The following is a 6,775-nucleotide window of genomic DNA, read 5'->3' as shown; positions in this document are numbered from 1 at the left end:
GGCACATATGGGAGTTGATGCTTCCTGCTCCTCCCCCTTCTCTCTCTCTCTGTCTCTCTCTCCTTTCTAAAATGAATAAATAAATAAAATAAAAATAAAAATAAAAAAAGATCATAAATCATGATCAAATAGGATTTATTCCAAGGATGCAAGGTTGGTATATCTGCTAATCAATAAAAGTAGTACCCCACATAAACAAAATGAAGGCTAAAAATTACATACTTATATCAATAGCTGAAGAAAAAGCATTTGATAAAAGCCAGCACCCCTTTATGATAAAAATTCTCAGCAAACTGGGAATCAAGGGAACATACCTCAAAGTATTAAAAGCCATATATGCCATACTCACAACCAACATCATACAAAATGGGCAAAAACTACAAGCATTTCCCTTAAGATCAGGTACAAGACAGGGATGTCCACTATTATTCAGTATAGTACTGAAAGTCTTAGCCACAACAATCAGACAAGAAGAAATAAAAGGTATCTAAATTGGACTGGAAGAAGTAAAACTGTCATTATTTGCAAATGACATAATACAGTACATAGAGAGTCTTAATGATTCCACAAAAAAATACTAGAACTGATAACTAAATTCAGTAAAGTAGCAGGATACAAAATATCTAAAAATTAGCTGCATGTTTTAATGTTTATTTTATTAGTTTTAGAGCGAAAGGGAAAGAAAGGGAGAGAGAGACAGAAACATCCATTTTTTCCTGCATGTGCCCTGACTGGGGATTCAACCAGCAACCTCTGCACTTTGGGAATATGATATAACCAACCAAGATATTCAGCCAGGGCTCAGTTGCATTTTTATACACCAAACAATAATCTATGGTAAAGAGAAACCAAGAAAACAATACCATTCACAATTTCTTAAAAAATAATAAAGTACCTAAGAATAAATTTAACCAAGGATGTAAAATACCTGCACTTGAAAATAATAAGACACTAAAGAAAGTAATTAAATAAAAAACAGATAAGTGGAAGTATATACTGTGTCATGAATATGAAGAATTAATATAATTGAAATGCCCATACTACCCAAAGCAATCTAAGATTTAATGCAATACCTTTCAAAATACCAATGGTGTATTTCACAGATGTAGAACAAATTTTCCAAAATTTATATGGAACTTCAAAAGACTCTAAATAGCCACAATAATCTTGAGAAAGAAGAACAAAGTTGGAGGAATTATGCTAGCTGATATCAAACTATAATACAAGGCCATAGTAATTAAAAAAAACATGGTACTGGCATAAAAACAGGCATATAGATCAATGGAACAGAATAGAAAGCCCAGAAATCAACCCATGCCTAGATGGTCAATTAATATTTGACAAAAGAGCTAAGAATATACAATGGGGTGAACACAATCTATTCAACAAATGGTGTTGGGAAAATTGAACATATATGTGCAAAAAGATAAAACTGGGTTACCTTCTTACATCATGCACAAGAATAAACTCAAAATAAAATAAAGACTTATATATTAGACTCAAAAACATACAGATCCTAGAAGAAAACATAGGCAGTAATATCTCAGACATTTTTCTTCTTTTTTTTTTCTCTTTTTGTATTTTTCTGAAGTGAGAAGCAGGGAGGCAGACTCTCACATGTGCCCAACTGGGATCCAACCTTCATGCCCACCAGGGGGCGATGCTCTGCCCACCTGAGCTGCTGCTCTGCTTCATCAGAGCCATTCTGGTGTGTGAGGCAGAAGCCATGGAGCCATCCTCAATGCCCAGGCCAACTTTGCTTCAATGGAGCCTTAACTTCAGGAGGGAAAGACAGAGATAGACAGAAAGGAGAGGGGGAAGAGTGGAGAAGCAGATGGCGCTTCTCCTGTGTGCCTTGGCTGGGAATCGAACCTGGGACTTCCACATGCTGGGCCAACGCTCTAACACTAAGCTAGCTGTCCAGGGCTCAGACATTTTTTCATAGCAATATTTTTCAAGTTATATTTCCTTGGACAAAGGAAACTAAATTAAAAATAAACAAATGGAACTACATCAAATCAAAAAGGTTTTGTACAGCAAAGGACACCATCAACAAAATGAAAAGAAAAGCCACTAAATGAGAGAACATATTCACTAATGATACATCTTACAATGGGTTACTACGCAAAATTTATAAATCTTACACAATTCTTCACCTCCAAAAAAATCCAATTAAAAAATGGTCAAAGACTCAAAATAGACACTTTTTTAAAGAGGACATACAGATGGCCAATAGACATATGAAAAGATACTCAACATCACTGATCATTAAAGAGATGCAAATTAAAATTGCAATGAGGTATCACTTCATACCTGTCAAAATGGCTACTATCAGTAAATCAACAAACAACAGTGAAGATATGAATAAAATAAACCCTAGTACACTGTAGATGGGTATGAAAATTGGAACGGCCACTGTGCAAAGCAATATGGAATTACTTCAAAAAGTTAAAAATGGAATTGCCTTTTGGCCCATCAATCTTACTTCTGGGACTATATCCTAAGAATTCCAAAACACTAACTCAAAATAATACATGCACTCCTATGTTCATTGCAGTATTATTTACAAAGAGCTGGAAATAGCCCAAATGTTCATCAGTAGATTAGTGGGTAAAAAAAAATGCTGTGGTACATTTACACAGTGAAATAATATGAAGCCATAAAAAGAAATAATAATCTTACCTTTTGTGACAGAATGAATGAACCTGGAGAGCATTATTCTAAATGAAATAAGCCAGTTAGAGAAAGACAAGTACTATAGGATTTTACTCGTATGCAGAATATAATGAACAAAATGAAGTAACAAATAAAATAGAGGCAAACTCATACATAGAGAGCAGGCTGACAGCTGGGGGTGAAGTTGGGTAAAGGAGTGGAGAGATTGAGCAAAAAAGGACAAAGAAAAACTCATGCACAGGGACAAAAGTGTAGAAATTATGGAGGGTGAGGTAAAGAAGTGTATATGGGAGATAAACGGGGATGAAGACTTGAATTGGAGGGAGGTAGAACACACAATATGTTGTACCGAGATGTGTTATAGAATTGGGCACCTAAAATCTGTATAGTTATGTTATCTAGTGTTACCCCAATAAATTCAATTTAAAACAATTTTAATTTTCCATTACAGTTTACATCCAATATTATTTTGTTAGTTTCAGTTTTATAAAATGGTGCTTTGATAATCATACACTTCACTAGGTGATCCTCATTCAATATTTTCAGTACCCACTTGACATCATACATAGCTATTACAATATTATTGACTATATTCTCTATACTGTACTTTACATCCTGTGACCATTTTGTAACTACCAATTTGTACTTCTTAATCCCTTTACCTTCTTCACCCAGCCCCCACCCCACTCTTCTGGCAACCATCATCTGCTATGTCTATGAGTCTGGTTTTTTGTTTGTTTGTTCATTTATTTGTTCTTTAGATTTCACATGTAATTAAAATTATATTGTATCTGTCTTTTTCTGACTGACTTATTTTACTTAGCATAATATCCTCTAAGTCCATCTTCATGGACAGGATTTTATGAACAGAAGAAATAAATTGTTCACGTTAATTATCAAATAACACCTACTGCTCCAGCACTTAACCCTTTTTTTTTTTTTTTTTTTTTCTGGTCATTTATCTTCTTTCCATCAACACCACACAATTTTGCCAAAATGTGGCCCACGTTGCTTAAGACACACTCTGGTGCTCTCTATACCAGAAAGAAGGATGCTGTTTCTTCTTCACTTTGTACCAAAGCACAACTTAAAACGTGTCTCCCTCTATGTTGCTGAACTCATCTTAACTAGGAAGTGAGAAAAGAAAAAGAGTGATGTGTCCTAGAGTGACCCTTGAAAACAATTAGGAGGAAAATTTTCTTAGAAACACCTCATGGACAAACTAAAAGACAAAGTTTCTCAATCTCTTTCCTGAATTTAAAATAAGCACAACTCAAAACATAAGATTCCCTGAAGTCCTATGACCCAAAGTATAAAAGTATAAGAGTGCACCAGACTGGCAGTTGTCCTAAATCATGCTGATTAAAATGAAAGCCTTTTTCTATCCCCTACTTAACTTCACAGCACATACAGCAAATGTATAGTTTACATGAACATCTTAGGTGTATATACAAAAGGAACTGCAATTAATTTCCCAAAAATGTGGGGTTTTTTTGTTTTTTACTTTGGAGATTCCAAAATCAAACCCACAGAAAAAGATGAAACAAAGCCCTTTCCTCTGGTAAATCACCAAGTTGACTAGGAGTTGAAAAAATTGCAAGTGGTGAGATTCAACTGTGAAACCAAAGAGAATAACCCAAAAATATCTAAAAATTTGCTAAGACTTTGAGATCATTCCTTTTCATCTATCTATGATAGGCAGAATAATGGCCTCCTGAAGATGTCTACGTCTTAAGTCCTGAAACCTGGGAATATATTAGTTACATGGGGAAAGAGGATTAAATTACAGATGGAATTAAGGTTGCTCATCAACTGACCTTGAAACGAGATTTTTCTGGATTATTCAACAAGGCCCAATGTAATCCTAAAAGTGGAAGAATGACCAATAAGAAGAGGCCAGAATGATGTGATGTAAAAGGATCCTACCCACCCCCACTGGTTTCAAAAAGAATAAAGGAGCCACACCAAAGAATGTGGATGGCAAAAGGACCTACCCAGAGTCTACAGAAAGGAATGTGTCCCTGCCAACATGTAGATTTTAGCTTGGTGGGACTGTGTCAGACATCTGACCTACAGAATGGTAAGAAATAAATTTGTATTCTTTAAGCCACTAAATTTTTGGTAATTTGTTGTAGCTGCAATAGAAAACTAATACAATATCTGACACATCTTTACTAAACAATTTGTGAGAAGTAATGTCTGAATTGACACATCATAATTGGTACTTGGAGTTAGCTCTTTCATTATGAATAAATAACATAATATTAACTATTAGATTAACACATTCAAACTACTGGCTGCATTGATAATTACAAAACATATAGACATCTTAACTTTGCATTATGTTCCAGAAGAGGGGCAATCTGTATATTTATAATTTACAATCTTTCCTAAATTGATTCTTCCAGGGGTCCTGAAGAATAGTGACCCTATTTGTTAAAAATGCCAGTGTCTTTTCCCTGACCATATGGTTCAGTGGGTACAGCATCATACCAGCACACTGATGTTAAGGGTTTGATTCCCAGTCAATCAGGTCACCTATGAGAAGCAACCAGTAAGTACACAACTAAATGGAATAACTGAAGTGGAACAACGAGTTGATTTTCTCTCTCTTTCTCTTCCCCCCTTCCTGTATCTCTTTCAAATCAATGGAAAATTTTTAAAAATGATCCATTGTCTTCACAATACAGTGTACAAAGATGTGTTACAGATTGGGCACCTGAAACTTTTATAATTATGTTAACCAGTGTTACCCTAATGAATGTAATTAAATAAAAAGCGCCAGTGTCTTTCCACTGGAAGATTCCAGACATAAATCTAGGATTCTGTTCTATTCTCTAGAATTCTTTACAATATAAAATTTTTTAATTAAAATAAATAAATAAAACAGTTACTATCTAAGATGAATTCCAAAAACAAAATACAGTCAACTCTCCTGCACTCTCCCATTAATTTACAGAACCAATCTTAAAATTTTTGTAATATTTAAGCATTGGCAGTTCTTCAAGATTGTTTCATTATTTCCAAAAAGTGGGCCCTGGCCAGTTGGCTCAGTGGTAGAGCATCAGCCTCGCATGCAGGAGTCCTGGGTTCAATTCCCAGCCAGAGCACACAGGAGAAGTACCCATCTGCTTCTCCACCCCTCCCCCTCTCCTTCCTCTCTGTCTCTTCCCCTCCCGCAGCCAAGGCTCCATTGGAGCAAAACGTTAGCCAGGGCACTGAGGATGGCTCCATGGCCTCTGCCTCAGGTGCTAGAATGGCTCTGGTTGCAACAGAGTGATGCCCCAGATGGGCAGAGCATCGCCCCCTGGTGGGCATACCGGGTGGATCCCGGTCGGGTGCATGTGGGAGTCTGTCTGACTGCCTCCCCGTTTCCAGCTTTAGAAAAATAAAAAAAGTGTGTGGTCAGAATTTTGCTATAAATAAGAACATAAACTTTGTGCATGCTCCCCAAGACACTGATGGATTAACAAGGCTCTCCTGACTCCTCCCATCCACTATTGCAGCTCTACATGTAAGACTCAGGGCTCTTGGTCAGCCTTCTTGGTTCTAGTTTAACCCCAGAGTTGTAGAGTTAGGTCAGGGCCAGCCTCTGCCCTGCAGACTCTCAGCTCTGCCACTGCCTTGAACCTTGAAAGTGACCATGGTGAGGCAAAATCCTTAATGAAATTTAAAAAAATTTACCCATCCTACTTTTATTTAAAAAAAAAAACAAAAACTGCTTTCTAAAGAGCATGGACTTTGAATATATGAATAACAAACAGAAAAACATGGTATTCGTGGGTGGAATCCACAATGAAAATGAAGCCAGAAGAGAGAGGAGAGAGACAGAGACATTAAGATCTTGTATGGGATTATATATCATTATCATCCCCGAAAAAAGTATAAAACAGTCTAGGAGAACAACTGTTATTAAAGATCAAGTTAGGTATTTTGTTTATTCATTCAACAAACATATATGGAGTCTTTATTATGTTCCAGACTACTACTAGGATGAGAACATGCATTTTATTATATTTTGTTGTAAATATCTCAATGGAAAGTGACATTTCCATAACCATCTTTCGTAAGTCAGTCAGCTAGGATGGTGCATCTAAAA

The 6,775-nt window shown here is 36.1% G+C and overlaps 1 non-coding gene across 1 annotated transcript; it reads left to right on the top strand.

Moving 5' to 3' along the window:
* Positions 1 to 5,710: 5,710 nt before the first annotated feature.
* TRNAA-CGC (transfer RNA alanine (anticodon CGC)) lies at positions 5,711 to 5,786 on the top strand. Its single transcript has one exon. It is a non-coding gene; the product is annotated as a tRNA-Ala (tRNA).
* The last annotated feature ends 989 nt before the right edge of the window (positions 5,787 to 6,775 follow it).

This window comes from Saccopteryx leptura, chromosome 3 (assembly GCF_036850995.1).
Source record: "Saccopteryx leptura isolate mSacLep1 chromosome 3, mSacLep1_pri_phased_curated, whole genome shotgun sequence".
Taxonomy (NCBI): domain Eukaryota; kingdom Metazoa; phylum Chordata; class Mammalia; order Chiroptera; family Emballonuridae; genus Saccopteryx; species Saccopteryx leptura.
Note: the sequence above shows the minus strand (reverse complement) of the source record. Positions and strands in the feature narration are given on the sequence as shown.